This window comes from Giraffa tippelskirchi, chromosome 2, assembly GCF_054371585.1.
Source record: "Giraffa tippelskirchi isolate mGirTip1 chromosome 2, T2T-mGirTip1v1.2.pri, whole genome shotgun sequence".
NCBI classification, from domain to species: domain Eukaryota; kingdom Metazoa; phylum Chordata; class Mammalia; order Artiodactyla; family Giraffidae; genus Giraffa; species Giraffa tippelskirchi.
In genome coordinates, this window is record NC_137276.1 from 188994683 (window position 1) to 189013375 (window position 18693).

The following is an 18693-nucleotide window of genomic DNA, read 5'->3' on the forward strand; positions in this document are numbered from 1 at the left end:
ACAGCAAACATTATTCTCAATGGTAAACAACTGAAAGCATTTCCTCTAAAATCAGGAACAAGACAAGGGTGTCCATTCTCGCCACTATTATTCAACATAGTTTAGGAAGTCCTAGCCAGAGCAATCAGAGAAAAAAAAGAAATAAAAGGAATCCAGACTGGAAAAGAAGAAGTAAAACTCTCACTGTTTGCAGATGATATGATGCTATACATAGAAAACCCTAAAGATGCCACCAGAAAATTACTAGAACTAATCAATGAATATAGTAAAGTGGGAGGATATAAAATTGATACACACAAATACCTTGCATTCCTATACACTAACAATGAAAAATCAGAAAGTCATCTCTGTGCCACAGAATCCTGGTTTTATGCTTCTAAAATTATATGTTTGTTTCTTCTACTTAATAATAATGTTTTAAAATGAAACAGATTCTGAAGACTTACAATTTTAATTCAAAAGAAAAGCTCTCTGATGATACAGAATGGCTTTCCCAAGATGTAGATCAACACTGAGGAATGTCAGATTTTCACCAAATACAATCAAGAAACTACAGCTCTAAAACTTAATTGGATTGTCTGAAGTAAGCTCAAGCTTTTCTAAATACAATTAAATATAATAACTCTTTCAATTCCTGAAGTTCTAATGAGCAAAATTGATGAAAATAGCCATAAAGATGTAGGTTTCTTTCAACAGTGGGGTTTTTTTGGACATAGAAATAATCTTTACTTGTTTGCTTTTTCACTTATTTCCTAGTTCTTCTCCCTTTCTCTCTCTTTCTCTCATATTTTTTTGTCCTTAAGACAGAGCATATTCTAAAGGTCAATGTTGTGGGGAAACACAAATTGAGAAATCACAAAAACCAAACTTTATATGATTTGATAAAAACAGTAATACTTTACCAAATGGAAAATTCCATCAAATGAAATGTCACTCCAATCAGATGACTTACCTAAAAAACAAAAGTGTTAGAAGAAAGTGAGCATTTAGTATTGTATTCAACCCTCAATAGACTAGAGTTAAAAAACATGGCAGTTATCTTAAATTGATGGACTATCCAGAACAAATAGAAAGTATACCAGGTCAGGAAACACCAATTCCTTCAGAAACGGTAATTAATGTTAGAAAGGAAATGACAAACGGAGCAAAAGCAATGAAGAAAGGAAGTGGTATCTACTTTCAAATCACTTGACTCATATATATTTTAAGAGGTCAGTTTTGAAAATGTGGACACATATGGGTATAAATGCCACAGCTAAACTGTGACGGTATCTGCATGTTACTTTCTTTCCCAAGACTTCTGGTTACTGTCTTAAAGAGAGACTGTCAAAGCTACAAACTTTCAAATAATTTCACCTCGTATGACTCAAGAAAATGGTGCCACTGTATCAAGTGCTACTGTAATTTCCTCTGTTGATTTTCTTTCCCTCTTAACACTTAGATGTTTTGGGTGTTTGCTTTTTTATTTTCCAAAGTGAACACTGATGTTCATGAAAGGTGCCAGATTAACAACCAGGGGAAATTAAGAGCTTGCTCTATCGAGAGAAAAGGCTCAGTGTAGCAGAGGTGATGAAAGTTTCCCCTATACTGTGCTTGCCTATGTATGTTAGCTGTGACCCATGGTCACCCCAGCTCTCCAGTTTTCACGGTCCATTAGTGCCTTTGATTACTCACATTGCTAACAGGGGCAGGCAATCTTGTTCCAGCTTTTAATGCTATCATTATTGTTACCACTACCGTGAGCTCTAACTATGTGGAAACTTACATCAGCCATCATTTTGTTTTAGGATAACAGAAAAATAAACTGCAGATGAATCTTGTATTCTTAACTAAATTGCAGGTTTGGTTAAAAATCCCTTAATTTCTTCAAACAAGAGGCAAAGTCCTTAGTGGTCAAACTGAAACAGGTCTTGCTAAATTCAGTCATCTGCACTCAATCTGAACTCCCACTCAGGGGCATCCTAATATTTAAAGGCCACAGATCTTTTATTTCTTTTATTTTTCTTTAGAGTCTACCATAAGGGAATCAACTCTATTACTCATTAGCAACTATGGTAAAGGTTTGGTGGATGTTGAGGCTAAAACTATCATTATATATGAGATCTGGAAATCACTGTCAGCCAAATAGAAAAAAAATACCTTTTCCTTGTATTTATAGGTAGGTGTTCTAGGTTTCTGAAGGGTCTGAATATTTTGTAAGTATTAATTATTAATTAATCTTCCCTATAACCAGGGATCTATGAAATCATTTTGCTTCCTCTAGTCAGTTACCCAACAACTGTTTATTTTGTGTTGGCACTTTCTGCGCTATGCTAGTTCTTTATGCAAAACATAAGGGCCAGAGTAAGATCACAATGCTTTTTCTATCTAGACTTTGTAACAATAAGGGAGGCAAAGCTAACAAACACACACAAAATATGAATGTAACAATGAAGTACAATACTGAATGCTGCCGTCTAACAGACAATTACTTGGGATGATCACAGTATTAATTTCACAGTTGTTCCATCTTTGCCTTTCTGTCAAATTCTCTGTAGCTAGAGTAGATGTCCATTTTGACATGGCTAGCACTTTCTATAATTTCTAATCTCTAGAAGAGCTGAAGAATGAGAATTGCAGGGTACCAATGACTATGGCAAACACATGGTAACTATTAGATGAAGGGTGCCCTAACTGCATCTCATATGGAAATCTTGAAAAAAAAGTTTGAGAATTTTGTTTTTTCCTCTGCCATGCATAGTCTTTATCAAGTGAGTCCTTATGGCATTAAAACATTTGGCACTAGGTCAAGTCTATGCTATTGCTGGCAGGGGATCTAACTGGGAAGGAGGGGTGGAGTAGTTACCTTTATCAGGAAAGACCTTAACTTTATGGAAAAGCTCTTTCCTCCCCATTGCTTAAGTAGCTTTACTTAAAGAAAGACTTAAACCCAGATGTGAGAAGAGAGATTATCTTCAAGAGCAGCAGCAATTTATTGTAATTATGTTAGTACAAAGATTAGGAAGGTGGAAAATATTATGCTAGGTTAGTGGATGAGAAGGGCAATACCCTGTATATAGGGCCCATGGCAAGGTTGTGCTAGGAAAATCAACTCTAACCTCGAAGTCCCAGGGACGCCTCAGTCTCCCAAACTGAAAGAAAATAAGAACTTAACTACTTATAAAACCAATTAACCCACAGTATGTAGTAACCAATGGGTGGGGGCCATAAGAATCTGCTTACCAATAGATACGATTTGATATCTGCCTCTATTCCCTCAGTGGTCAGCTCTTGCCAACTTCCTACAGCTCCCTGATGACTCATACATCTCCTGTCACCCCTGTATGACAAGTCATCACGGTGGCTGTCAAAGTACCAAAGTAACAAGGTCCATTTTGCCTGTAGGATACTCTAGCTTCCCTCAGTGAAGCACTGGTCTGATTTAAAGTACTTAGAGGTTGGCCTTGTATATCGCTCAGTTGTGTCTGACTCTCTTCGACCCCATGTACTGTAGGCCACCAGGCTCCTCTGTCCATGTAATTCTCCAGGCAAGAATACTGGAGTGGGTAGCTATTCCCTTCTCCAGGGGATCTTCCCGACCCAGGGATCAAACCCAGGTATCCTGTATTGCAGGCAGGTTCTTTACTGTCTGAGCCACCAAGGAAGCCCTGTAACTAGAGCAAAATCTGTATATATTCTGGGTCAATTCTAGGCTTACTGTGCCTCAGCCATCCAACTGAGTATATCTGTCCCTAACTCCTTTCTGCATTGCATACTGGATCTCTCATTAGTTTCTCCTGACTGGACTTTAGCTTCCTTCATAATTTGATTTGTCTCATTGTACCAACTTTTTATGGTGGGAGATGTATAAGCATAAATTTTCAGAATTTGGTATTTCATACAAAATGGATCAGTGAAAACAGCTAAAATTTTTCTGTGGACAAGTCAGTCTACTCTCCTTGGTGTTCCAGTCAAATGAAAATCTCAGGCAATAAGACATTTTGATTTCAGTAAGCAAAGATAAAAAGGCTAAACCTAATAAACCCAGATTATTAACTCTCATGGTCATGAAGATAAAAACAGGAAAAGTAATAAAGTCTTTAGAGCAGAAAACAACAGGTGATTTCTTCTTTTCTTCCCATTACAAACATCTCATAATAGGATAATGGAAGCCAAGGACACAAGAAACACAGCGAGTCAGAGAAAATTATAGGCCACAAGATAGTATAGACTTTATATGAAAAAATACTAGCTAAGGCACTAAGAAAGTCAGTAAATACCGAAAAAATAATTAAAATGATTATGCTCAGGTTATGAACAAAGAGTACATAAAATAAGACCAGATAAAAATACTTTAAAAACAAGTTTGTTTTGTTTTGCTTCTCACAATGCACATTAGAGTTCAATTTTAACAGCTTGCAGAGGTTTAGTAATCAAACAGCTCAAGACAATGCATCACGGTTCTACCTATCAAGAACACTTGCTCACTTTGGCTGACATGCTGCAATTATTAATTTGATTATCTGATGCTAAACAGAGTCAGGAACACTTGCTCTTAGCTTTAATTTCTTTGCTTAAGGAGCAAATTCTAGGAGTTACCATGCTAAGGGTTGAGTGCATTTAAAGTTGGAATTTTCTTATGGGAAGAGAAATTATAAGATAAACAAGCTGAATTCTCATCATTCCAAAGCCAAGTTTTAATAATATAAAATTAAAAGGGTAAAACTAAAATGTCTGGAATTTGGATGATGGATGCCATGACTATGTAGAATAAATATTATTTTAAAAGGAGCCTTTAGAGCAGAAAATTGCAGATGATCATCCCCTTAAAAGGGGTGAAAGGAGGGACTCAAACTGACCAATCTGTGGGTAGTAGGGATGTTGATTACAAGGAAGGAGGAAAGAAGTGTGCTGCTGAATGTTCTCAAAGGAGCTACATAATTTGAAGAAACTTTGAGATAATTTAGGGAAATGATTTATACAAAGGTAACAATCAAAGACAACAAAAACAAAATTTAAATAAGAGCCAAAGAACCGAGGAGGGCTAAGGAAGAGATTAGTTTGGGTTCCTTTCTGAGGCTATCAACAGGAGCAGTGGAATTGGAGCCAGTCTTTCTTATTGCCTCTACCCCTAGCACTTGCCCAAAACGCCTACATCCCATATAGTTTACAACCACAACAAACGGTTTTACCCAAAGAGCTATGGCTAAGGGCTTTATGGCTTAAGGTTTCAAGTCTTTTTAGAAACTAGAAATCTTGCTTCCCTCCTTTCTATAACTTATACAACTTCAATTCTATTTCCTATCAAATTACTTTTCTCTTTTCCAGTATTATCCACTCTAGTTCTGGTGTATCAGGGTTGAAAAAGCAGTAGTGGAGGTGGGGATGAATGGAACACAGCTGGCTTGTGGAAAAGGACTGTGAGTAGGAAGCAGCTGTACTTTAGAGCAAGAAGAACAAAGAATTAGGATCTTCAAAGCTAAGGAAAGCTTCTCCCTGTGTTCTTCCCTCCTTTCACCTCTTCCCCTTCTTGGGAAAAAGACAGAAATTTTACATAACATACAGTCTTTGTGAATTCATCACAATCTTATTTTCTTCATACCCACATGTTTAATTTATTACTACTGCTAACATTTTACATGTAGTTTGTATTAACATTTTTCTCTTAAAGAGTTTCAAAGAGTTTTATAAATTTTCATTGAAACAAATATGCCTAGGTATATTTTTATATTAATAAAATTTAACTTTAGAGTAATGAGAATTCAGTCTGTTAAAATGTTACTTTTCAAGAATTTGGTTTATCATGCCACACATATATTTCCTAGGTCAGTGGTTCTTACATTTTAGGCTTCATAAGAATCCTCAGGGGCACTTATTAAATGCATATTCTTGAGCCACATCTGATCATGGATTTATATTTAGTTGGTCTAGAGTGGAACCCTGGAATCTACATTTTTAATGAGCAGCCAAAGAGATTCTCATACACACAGTGGGGGGAGTAGGGGTCCCCAGAGACCCTGTCCTAATTGGGGCATTCTAGCCTCCTAGCTTCAACTTTTCCAAGGCAGCCTGTTTCTTAGGGGCAGTAGTCAAGCAAGCAGTCTCCTATAGTCCACACAGAACAGTGAGTCAAAAATACAAAGTGAGCAATCTGAGAGAAAGAAAATGATCAACAACAAGATTTCACTTTTAACAATGCAAGGTGCTATTAGCTGCACAAACACAGGAAAGAAAGGGAGGTGTCCCCGTTTTAACTTCACTTCCTTGAATGTGATGAGGTTTGGTATTGTGAATGAGGTGGTTTTCTATTCACGAGAGCTGAACCTTTACTGGCTCTCCAGCTGTGCATGCTGCATTCTGGCACCCTTTTCCCTAACCCAATGAGAGCCTCGCACAGCCAGCTTTGATTTCTCAAATTGCAAGCAAATTGGAACCTAACTACTTAGAAAAGCAATTGTGTGAGATCCAAAGTGCAGGGGGTAAAAAGCTATGAGAAGCTGCTTGTCAGTACACACCAAAAACTCTCCTGCCTCTACTCCCTCAGAGGTCAGTGCTTGCCCACCAGCACTACACAGGGAATCTCAGATAAACTCAGAAGCCAGAATTCTCTTGAGGATACCATGTGCTTCTGCTTTTAACCTCCAAATCCTACATTTTAGGTACTACTGTCACCAACTCATGTCCTCAGTTCTGTAACCCTGTGCCCTGACTTAATGCTGAGCCATACTGTCGGAGTCATAGCTTGCTGACTACTTTGACCTACTATTAGATGATGTTTAACTCCTTGTGCTTCCCTGGTGGCTCAGTGGTAAACAATCCGCCTGCCAATCCAGGGGACGTGGGTTTGATCCCTGGGTTGGGAAGATCCCCTGGAAGAGCAAATGGCAATCCACTCCAGTATTCTTGCCTGGGAAATCCCATGGACAGAGGAGCCTGGTGGGCTACAGTCCAAGGAGATGCAAAAGAGTCAGATATGACTTCGTGACTAAACAACAATAACTTCTTGTATCTTGCTTCTGACCTTACGGCTGATCACAATGACTCTTTTAAAGGTAACCAGTGGCTAAATTCAGTGGATTTTCCTTAATCCTCTCTCTCTCCACCACTGTTTTGAGTGACCTCATCATACTTTTCCTTCCATTGATTCTCTCCCCTTGGTTTCAGTGATGACAAAATTCTCTTGACAACACAGTTCTTTCATGGACATAGTGAGCATCTGATCTGCTTGCTATTAATCCTCCCAACCTGGCACAACATACAGAAAATGAAAGATACATTTAGCCACCAATATATACAATGTTGATGAACCGAAGACAGTTTCAGTTCAACCTAAAGAAAAATTCCCTGCCTGATTATATGCAAGGCAATGTCAACCTAGAGGAGTTGCATTTTATTTGGGGTTTGGGCTTTTTAAAGAATATGTAAGAAAAAAAAAAACAAGTTGTGTCAAAATTACTTTGAAATACCCTAGGAAGGCCCCATGCTGGAAGCCAATATACTGTCTCTCAGTAGGCCCCATCCAGGTGGGTTTTTCCTCCTGTATTGGTATAGATTATCATGTCTTTGGTTGACTACAAGATGGAGTAGTTGGCTTGTATTTAAGATGCAGGTTATACCAAACAGGGAGAAGGCAATGGCACCCCACTCCAGTATTATTGCCTGGAGAATCCCATGGATGGCGGAGCCTGGTGGGCTGCCGTCTATGGGGTTGCACAGAGTCGGACACAACTGAAGCGACTTAGCAGCAGCAGCAGCAGCAGTATACCAAACAGGACACTGAGCAAGGCAAGATACTCACCCTGAGAGAGAACATGGGAACAGACATGGACTGAGAAAAAAACAATATACATCTCAGGTTCACTCCTGGGCATAGACTCATTAAATATAACTTATACCTGAGTAGACTTGTCTGCAAAATGTAAGTTATTACTCCTCTTCTTTTTATATTCATTTGCTGAGCAGGTGTAGTTGAATCCATGCAAATTTAATGTTTGTATGCTATAACTCCACCAAATGACTTGAGTGGCTGGTTATTTTGGTACATATACACATGTCTACTCTCTTGACTTCTAGTATCCCAAGGAAAAAGAATAGGGTTGGATACTAGATCAAGTATGAATATCAACCAGAGAGAACTGGATCTTTTTCTGGCAAAAATTTTTTTGATTACATAAATCAAAGTCATTTGTTATATAGCAGAAAAAGTACTATATTTGGTGTCAAGAAACCAGGATTCCAATCCCAATTCTGACACACATTAGTTGGACTGGGCCAGTGTCCTCACCTCTAATCCCAGTACAAGTAGTAACTGCTTTGAGGTCTACAAGAAAAAGCGTAAAGTATGCATCATAGTCACTGACACAGGTAGGTACTTGCTACGGGTTTGTTCACTGTGAATCTGTTGAACTGAAGCTGAGAGACAAAATAGCCAACTAAGGAAGAAAACCATCAGCATCAACATTATGGGGCACATAGTAAGTACTATGCAAGTATTTAATGATCCATATTGAGAGATCAAGCTGATCTGACCAAGTCAATATGTAATGTTCCTATTCGAACATCCTTTTCTTTCCTCCACATGGTCATCAGTACAAGTCCAGTTATGGCTTCATAAACATGGGCTCAAAACAAAAGTGCTTCTAATCAGATTTGGCAAGAAAAGGAGAGAAACATAGGATGAGGTAAGTGTGAGGCTACAGTGCTGAATAACAGGGATGGCAGTGCCTCAGTTAATGAGTCACACGGACACGGAGCAGTACACAGCTAGAGATAATTCTCAGGTAAACGCTGCATGAGCCATAACGTCATCCCTCCTTTGCCCTTTCTTCATCAATCATGTCGCCTGGACTCTGATGCAACCTAGCAAGAATGTCTGATTTGCAGACAGTAGAAAGAGCCTTAGAACACACACATACTCATCACGGAGAGCAATATGAACTCAAGCTAAAGCTTCTGGCATTTCCTTTTGTTTAAATCATGCTTTAGAGGGGAAGTCTTATGGGTGGGATGTGTAACTACAGGTTAAGCCATCTGGTCTGAAGGCCTGAAGGACTAGGCTTCATCATTTCAGACAAGTCACTCCACGTCTACAGGCCCTTTCCACATCTGTACAATTAGATGATCATCAAAGTCCCTCCCAGTTCTGTGATTTCATCATTAAAAACCCAGGCCAATCACATCCATACAACAGGCAGATAAATATTTAGCTGTATAAGTCAGGTTTATTTGTTCTCAGCCAGACAGGTCATTCAAATATTTGGCTACCTCCATCAGCATTCTGAAATACTGAAAGAGCATGTAGCTAAGTACAAATCTTGCTAAAGCATGGAAAAACTGGTGGGTAGGAACTGATGGTTCAGAAAATATGAATGTTCATACCTGAGGTAATGTGCTTTGTCGCTCAATCATGTCCAACTCTTTGTGACCCCATGGACAGAGGAACCTGGCAGGGAATTCTCCAGGCAAGAATACTGGAATGGATTGCCATGTCCTCCTCCAGGAGATCTTCCCAACCCAGCAATAAACCCTGTCTCCCACAGTGTGGGCGGATTCTTTACCATATGAGCTACTAGGGAGGTCCTCTAAATCACATAAGCAGGGAAGCCCAAGAACACTGGAGTGGGTAGCCTATCCCTTCTCGAGGGGATCTTCCCGACCCAGGAATTGAACCAGGCTGCTTACCTGCATTGCAGGTGGATTCTTTACCAGCTGAGCTACTAGGGAGGTCCTCTAAATCACATAAGTGTAAAAGAAAATGCTCCTCAGGGGATATAACGCATTAACACCTACTTTTCTGTAGGGGCAATGGTTTAAACAAAAAAGAAGAGTCACAAGGGATGCAAACAAGAAACAGGGGTACAAAATGGGCAGTCTAGCTTCCAAATAATTCAAATTAAGAGAGATGTTATAACCCTAACTCTAAACCAAATGCAGGGCCAGTATGTGCATGATTTAGTCAAGAGCTATCGGTTTGTAAGTTCACACACCACCAGTCCAAAGGAGGCACTCATTAGAGACCAGGAGGACCTGGTAAGCCTGTCCCACCATAATGCTTTCCATCTGTCATGGCACCATGTCTTTCCAAACTGACCAGTGCAAACACTTTAAGACCTATTGCTGCAAGATTTTCAATGGAATCTCCAGAGAGGCACATTTTCAACAAACTTGATACTGGGGAAAATAGACAAGCACAGTGAAAAAAAAAACCTAAGACCTTCCCTCACAGCCAACACTGTATGGGGTCCCCTACCTCGTGTGCTGAGTGGCTGGGGTGGGGGGCGGGCCGTTGCACCTGGAGCAGCATTTAACAAAGCACCCAGCCCTTTAATTGTTCAGCCAAATGATTTATGAAGCTTGGCAGCAAAGACAGGGCAGACTGGTTTAAATTCAAAGGATCCAACCTAGAGGTATTTTGAAAATCTTGGGCGCATCTGTAACAAGTACTGTTCTCCTTGGGAGGGGAGAGAATAGGAAAGGAGAAGATGTGACCTGCCTGACTGGAAAATGGGACCCAGCTAGACAGAACATGCCTCCCAACCCCTTTCCGATCCTATCACTCACCCATCCTCTGGCAGACTTCCTTGCTACAGAAAGCACACAGATATATACAGTCAATTCTTTCTTTAGCTAGAAATGTAAAACCTCAGAACCATCAACACATTCTTACACACTGGGCTCCTGTGGCTTATTCTATTGTTTTCTGATTGTATAATATTTTTAATCAACTGGGGCAGAAATCAACCAACTCCCCCCCTCAAAGAACCAGACAGTAAATATTTTAGATTTTGTGGGTTCTGTGATTTCTGTCACAATACTCACCTCTACCATTACAGCACAGAATCAGCTATAGATGATACGTAAATGAATGAGCACAGTCCATTATTTATAAACACAGGCGAAGGGTTAGACTTAGGTTGCATGGTTCACTGATCCTTGAACCAGTATGTTTCCAAAGAGCTAAACTGTGATAAACTGAGGAAGTACTACCAAACTTACCACCCTTAAAATAAGTTAAATCTAAGCCTCAATTTTGGGAGAACTCACTTCTAAAATAACCTTCATTATTAGTAGGTACAGTAAGAACTCATTTTCAGGAAGTGTGTGTGTGTGTGTGTGTGTGTGTGTAAAACACAAGGTGAATCAAGATAAACTGAACACTTCCAATCATTCAGTAACTTAGGTTTTTTGTTTTTACAAAATCATCAAGTTACCCTGACTGGTGCCTTGCCAAAGGGCAACTCCAGGCTTTAACTTCATGTTTACATACATCACAGTTACTGAGTAATACATTTTTAAGTGTTCAGTTCTGTTTTATCCAGCTTGTATATTATTTGTGTACATATTATAAAATACTTTAAATGATAAACACTAAACTACAAACAATGGTTACTCCTGGAGAATGGGAGTTAGAAGTTTCACTTTTGGCAGTGCTGCTTGAATTTGTAACAACTATATACTACTTAGTGAATAAAAAGGTGTTTTGTTTTTCTTTTATAAAAAAGTGGTCACAGTGGGTAATGTTTGGCATTGCAACTTATATCATCTACTGAAGGCCAGCTGGGACTCTCTTCTAACAGTAGATGTCAATAAATATCTCAAAAAGTTCATAACTTAGCAACAGGGCCAGATAATAAACAAAAAAAATCCATAAATAACATAAGTTATTTTCAGATTACGGTAAATGTCCTGAGCCACAGGGTAAGGGAGGAGGCCCACAGAAAAGCTGACACTTAGGTAGAGACCTGAAGAATAAGAAGGAGGTAGTCATGTGAGGTAAACTCCAAGCTAAGTGTCAGGTTTTCTGGCCTGAATCATATGCCAAATCCTGGTTAAACATTAAAAGCAACTGGGGCACTTTCAACAAATACTGATGCCCAGGCACTGCTGCAGGCCAGTAACTCTCTGGAGGTGGGGTCAGGTATTGCTTTCCCTTTTTTTTTTTTTTAAAGCCAGAACTGAGAATTGCTGTTCTAGAGTCTAGACACTTCTATGTCAGCATGAACAGCGGCCTTCAGAGATTAGAGGGAACAACAGTATGGGTGAAACTGAACTGTTAACTTTTAGAATGGTGTGGGGTTTTTTTCTGTTTTGTTTTAATCTAACAAGATTAACTGGATGCATTGTTCAGTGATGTGATGAAGGCCTGGGGATTCTCCCTTTACCGTTGAGCAAGAGACCACAGAAACACATAGATCTTTTAATTGGGACCTTTTGCCTGGGCCTCTGGCAAACTGTAAAGCAAATGAACCATCAAGTGACAGACTTTGATGTATTTAGCAAAGGGCTAACTGAAAAGACTAGGCCCTGAGCTCCTCCCTGAAGGCTAACAGATTCATAACTGGCTGAACCACAAAAAAGAAGTTCCCATGGCAAATATTTACCCTATAGAGTGTTAGGACATACACATTCTCATATTCATACACTCCTATCACGTATGGATATGAGAGTTGGACGGTGAAGAAAGTTGAGCGCCAAAGAATTGCTGCTTTTGAACTGTGGTGTTGGAGAAGACTCTTGAGAGTCCCTTGGACTGCAAGGAGATCCAACCAGTCCATCCTAAAGGAGATCAGTCCTGGGTGTCATTGGAAGGACTGATGTTGAAGCTGAAACTCCAATACTTTGGCCACCTCATGCAAAGAGTTGACTCATTGGAAAAGACCCTAATGCTGGGAAGGATTGGGGGCAGGAGGAGAAGGGGACGACAGAGGATGAGATGGCTGGATGGCATCACCGACTTGATGAACATGGGTTTGGGTAGACTCCGGGAGTTGGTGATGGACAGGGAGGCCTGGCGTGCTGCAATTCATGGGGTCGCAAAGAGTCAGACACGACTGAGCGACTGAACTGAACTGATTCACCTAACTCTCAATGAATGTGGCAACAGATGACAAGGAGGGTAAGGATCACGAGAATTTGATCATCATCTCAATAATTTTAGGCAGCTGTTGCAATTTCCTTTCATCATCTATCCATCCATCCATCCAGCATATACCTACCATTGCACACCTACTCTGTACTTCCCACTGTGATGTATGGGATATGCATGCCTTGTGTTCCACCGGGAAACAGAAGTAATAATCACAAAAAATTGTAACATGTGCTATGAGACAGTGTTCTGATTCTTCCTCCCTGTTATTTCTTCCTCCCTGTAATTTCTCTTCTACAATGCAAAACTTATCACACTTTCTATAATTTGCTTAAATATGTTTTCTCAGCTAGAGGTCTTAAAAAAAACAAGGGCTGTCTTATTCTGTATTCTTAATGCTAAATATAATTCACAGCATAAAACAGGCATTCAACAACTGTGGACTGAATACAATATGTATGTGTGTGTGTGTATATATATATATATATATACATGTGTGTATATACACACACATGTGTGATCAAATCAGATTATACAATATAGATATACATACAGTGGAAGAAGTGCCTATGGGAACCAGGGAAGGCTTCACAGAGGAGTGATGTCTGAGAAAAATCCTGAAGGATAAACTAAAACTTTTCTAGCAGAGGTTTCCTCTCAGTGTGTGTTTGGACTTTGTTCCAAAGGCAGTGGAGAACTACTGAAAGTTTCTAAGGTGAAGGGAAAGATGGTGTGGTGGAATCAGATTTGATTTTAAGAATCATTTCTCTGGAAGCACTGTGGGAAATGAATGGGAGGTTGGGAAAGCAGTAAGTTTGGGGCAGGGAGGGTGAATAGAGAGGCTGTGATATTGCCTTGCTGGCAAAGAAGAATCCAGAGCAATTCAGGATGTTGAACTAACTGGCAGGATGTAGCTGGCTGGACTTCATGGCATGTGTTCTGTGTACCTATCTCACTTCTGAGTTCATCTATTTTTCTTGTCCTTATTTCTCTTTTGCCCAGATCCCCTCCTTTACTACCACTGTGAGAGAAATTATTCTGTCCTGTCCTATACACATATTGTTGAGTTAACTAAATCTTCTGTGAGACATGGTGGAGACATCCATATATCAAGTAGATGCAGAAGTTCTGGCTTTCTGCAAGGATGATAGGAGAATGGTGGGGTTGTTAGCCAAAGCATGGACTAGGGCAGGAGATCGCTGGATTGGGAGAAGATAATGAGTTCCATTTGGGCATTCAAGAGAAGCTGGCCAGAAATCAGCTGGAAATAATGGCTGGAGCTCAGAAAGTGTGAGACACAGGTTTGGAAACTGGCAGCATACACGTCATTGCTGAAGCCAGTGGTATGCTGTTAAACTAGCTTTCAGAAAATAAAACAAAATATTCCCCCTCCCCGGTTTGTAGCATTTGCCTGTTTCTGTGGCATACATCCTCCCACACGGGCCAATTTCAAACTACCAAGATGATGGTTACTGAACAAAAAGTTGAGATGAAATGTGCACAACTGGTTCTTACAAACTGGCACTAACATACCACTGACTGAAGCCAAAAATGAACAAAATTATCCAAGGACTAAATGCAAAGCAAGAGAGCTGGGAATAAAACTCTGGGAAATATGGACATTTATGAGATGGAAAGAAGAAGATGAGCCATCAAAGGGACTTGAGAAAAAGCAGACATAGGAGTAGGGAGAAAACAGGAGCAAAAGAAGTCACAGAGGACAAGGGAAGAATTAATTCAAGATAGATAGAGTGGTCTATGGTATGATTAATGCTGCTGCTGCTGCTGCTAAGTTGCGTCAGTCATGTCTGACTCTGTGCCACCCCATATAGACGGCAGCCCACCAGGCTCTTCCGTCCCTGGGATTCTCCAGGCAAGAGTACTGGAGTGGGTTGCCATTTCCTCCTCCAGTGCATGAAAGTGAAAAGTGAAAGTGAAGTCACTCATTTGTGTCCAACTCTTCGCGACCCCATGGGCTGCAGCCTACCAGGCTCCTCCGTCCATGGGGTTTCCCAGGCAAGAGTACTGGAGTGGGGTGCCAATGCCTTCTCTGGCATGATTAATTAATGTTATTAAAAGGTGAAGTAAGATAAACAAGGGTAAAAAGTATCTACTAGTTGTGACTACAAGGAATACTAGAGGTGACCCGTATGGTGGGAGCTCAAGTGTTAAAATGAGAAAGTCTTAGCAATGTTTTTAGGTTGAGAAGATGTTGGGGAGAAAGGGGAGGCTGAAGCTACAGGGGTGAGAAGGCCAACCTGAAGTTGTCTGTTTTAGAGTAAATCGGCTGTTATGGAATTGAGAATACAGATTAGAGATGAAATGAACTCACTGTGGGTAGGAGAAGGAACCCTTCTTTTTCTAGAAATGGGATACCAAGTGATTATTAGGAAGGCTAACAACGTTGAGCTTCATCTCTCTTTAATTAGCCCAAAGAAATCTCAGTTAAGTTATATGATCAAAAGGCTAATAAAAGGTCTACATAATCCACAAGAGAACTAAACTCTAAAAAACTGTAAAGAGGCTGTACTTTTCCCCTAGAAAAACAGCACCACCCATAAACCCTACTTCCCTTGGAAACTATGGTTGGTAAAAGTCTAATTAAAAGATGAACATTCTTTGGATATATATATAAATATAGCTCTTCCTCTCCATTTATAGAATATATTTAGAGACTGTGGTGGTACACATATGTTTAAACACACGCAAAATGGATTAAAACTCATCTTATTTAAAGATGTTTTCAATAGGCTACCATGATAGAAAATATCACCTTAAAAAAAAAAAAACCTTTTAGATCTATAGTCCTAGTCTAAACTAGGACTATCTAGGCTAGATCTATACTTTACAAATAGTATTACTTTATGGAGTTAAGTAATTTTTCAGATAGAAACAGATCTTGCTTAGATTAAATACTTTTTTGTTTTGATTAAATACTTTTCAGTAATGCAATATGATTCTGAATTTCCATACAAGACTAAACTGGTTTCAACTCTATGGTCTAGCAAGAGCCTGGAGTGATTGGTCTGAAAAATTTTATTCAAAATTTGATCTTGACTCATGATGTGGAAAGCCTTAGCCCACATTTTCAAAGCGATTTTCTTCAGGATACATTACATTTAATTTACATTTTGATAAGGTTTATATAATAAGAGAGTGACTTGTGACTTAGGTTACCAGACATTTGGTATTTATGGGATATCAAAACTCTGTTACTTCATGCTACCCTTATTTTATCTCTTCATAAAAACTCTCTAGTTTCATAGCTATGTACAGAGTTTTAAACTATTAACTGATCTATTCTAATGTTCACTTCAGAGGAGGTAACACTAAGGCTCACTGAAATGATATATATTTTTGAAGCACCTATGTTACTTCCCTGGTTACTGAAGCTGCCCTCCCTGTCTTCACCTCCCACTGCTCCCTCCATAGGCAGTAGGCAAGACTAATGAGCTGGTCCCTGGTAATTCTGAAAAAGTTTCCTGAGTATTTTGATGTGTACTTAAGACTGAAGGCCACTGGGTATTTGAGAGAACAATGGACTTGGAAGACTTAAGCTCAAAACCTAGATTTGTTACTTAATAGTGACAAGTGGCTCGTTTTCTCAGTAATGTCTTTGTTGAGGATTAAATAATATGTGAAATCTCTTCATATATTTTCAACAATAAGAATATTTCTTGAAATAATTATTATATTCCTAAATGTATTCCTATTTATAATTATTATTATGAAAGTGAAAGTTTAGTCACTCAGTCATGTCCGACTCTTTGTGACCCCATGGACTGTAGTCCACCAGGTTCCTCTGTCCATGGGATTTTCCAGGCAAGAATACTGGAGTGGGTTGCCATTCCCTTCCCCAGGGGATCTTCCTGACACAGAGATCAAACCTGTTATTATTATATTCTTCAATAAATTCCTATTTATTCCTAAAAACATCACTAGGAACATTCATTGACTGTTGTCAGCCTTTGGAGAGGCATGTGACCTGCAAGTAGATATCACAATTGACAAATTGGTATTAATAGATCAGCCATTTGAAATGGTTACATTTATTGCTAATGAGAGCATCTTCTCTTGCTTCTTGAGTGAGAGGGCACGCTTTATACTTTTTCCAACTCCCCTCCATTCATAGAAGGAGTCAAATGTTTATTTACTGGATAAAAATAGAAGGAAAAATAAGTGTCTACTCCCCCACCTTCTTCATGAATTCCAGAAAGATATTATCTTTTACAAACATGAGTGGATTTTTCTTCTTATTGTTTTAATTGATTGTTCCTTTGAGCACCTGATGGGAAATGCATTCTTAACTCTGGCTGTATATCAAAATCACACCAGGAAGCTTTGGAGAAATACTGATGCCAGGATATCATCTCCAAGTTCTGATTTAATTGGTTTTAAGAGGAGTATGTGGGAAAGTGTTAGTTGCTCAGTCATGTCCGACTTTTTGTGATCCCATGGGCTATAGCCTGCCAAGCTCCTCTGTCCATGGAATTCTCCAGGAAAGGAGACTGGAGTGGGTAGCCATTCCCTTCTCCAAGGGATCTTCCCGACCCAGGAATTGAACCCAGGTGTCCTGCATTGCAGGCAGATTCTTTACTGACTGAGCCACCAGGGAAGCCCAAGAGGAGTATAAGCATTTTTTTTGTTTTTTTTTTTTTTAATGGTTCTGTTGTAATTCTAATTGTAGCCAGGAGTGAAAACCTATAGGAACACATAATAGGTGTTCACTGAGTAAAGAAGTTGAGAGGTGTGGTTGGGATTAGGGGGGCAGAACATTTGCCCTGATGGCAGCAGCTCTCAGTGTAACTCTGGTGGGATAGTAAGCAGGTAGGTGAACAGATCAATGTTAAGTTCTCTGATGTGCTATAGTTCCGCCGTGGTTGTGGGTTCAAGTTCTGATATGCAAACTCTGTGTCTATTTCTGTTTTTACCTTTCTCTCTTCTCTTGACCTCTTTCTCCTGCCTCCCAATGGAATTGTCATTAGGGCTGGCACTTTCGGATTTATTCGTCACTGTATTTCTAGGACTTACAATAGTATCTAGCATATAATTGTTGTTGGTATTTTATGTCAGATTCTTTGCAACCTCATGGACTGTAGCCCACCAGGCTCGTCTGTCCATGGGATTCTCCAGGCAAGAATATTGGAGTGGGTTTCCATTTCCTTCTCCAGGGGATCTTCCTGACCCAGGGATCGAATGGACAACTCCTGCTTGGCAGGCACTTTCTTTACCACTGAGCCACATGGGAGGCCCCATCTGGCATATAATAGACACTCAGAAAATATGAGTTCAATATACTTCTCTTTCTCTCTCACGTATAAACATAAAATGCAAGTAAGGAATTGCAAAAATAATCCTTTTATGAGATTTTAAGACCCAGCCTTCTTAATATTACATTCATATACAAAACACTGGCATTTCTGTTCTTGTAAAGTAAAATTCATTCTTCCACTAGCAAGAAGGTGCCAGACGCTTTAGAACTAAGGGAAGAACTACCCAGTTTCTTAATCTATCTGAAACATAGAGTCAGTCTTAACATAGAGTCAAAGAGTCAATCTTAACATTGACTGTGAATAATATGTCTTGCTAAAACTAATCTGAACAAGTGAAAGTTTGTTATTTCTACTTTCTTTTCTCTCACATTAATGCCTAACTTTTAATATTAACACACCAATACCATATTACTATATTAAAACTTGACAACTCTTGCAACTTAAATATTTTTCTGTAGGAAAAGATATAAAGGAGAATAAACTGATGAATATTAATTAAAAAAACTGCTTTGGATGTAACAATTCCAGAATTTAAAAAATGTTTCATTATACAGGCAGAGTGCCTTGCAGGAACAG

At 39.3% G+C, this 18693-nt stretch overlaps 2 protein-coding genes across 8 annotated transcripts in view; one reads left to right on the plus strand and one right to left on the minus strand.

Annotated features, from left to right (window-relative positions):
• The window catches only part of CMSS1 (cms1 ribosomal small subunit homolog), a 401056-nt gene that overhangs the window by 177495 nt on the left and 204868 nt on the right, over positions 1 to 18693 (minus strand). For 3 of the 6 annotated variants that reach the window (XM_081572481.1, XM_081572483.1, XM_081572482.1), the window contains one exon: positions 903 to 952. The exons of 2 other annotated variants lie outside the window; for them this stretch is intronic. The gene's annotated coding sequence lies outside the window, so the exon portion shown is untranslated. Of the gene's footprint in view, positions 1 to 902; positions 953 to 1079; positions 1111 to 18693 lie in introns of those variants that run through there. One more of the 6 variants, XM_081572480.1, reaches the window with a different exon arrangement.
• Positions 1 to 18693, plus strand: part of FILIP1L (filamin A interacting protein 1 like) — a 314206-nt gene that overhangs the window by 102463 nt on the left and 193050 nt on the right. The window lies entirely within an intron of this gene.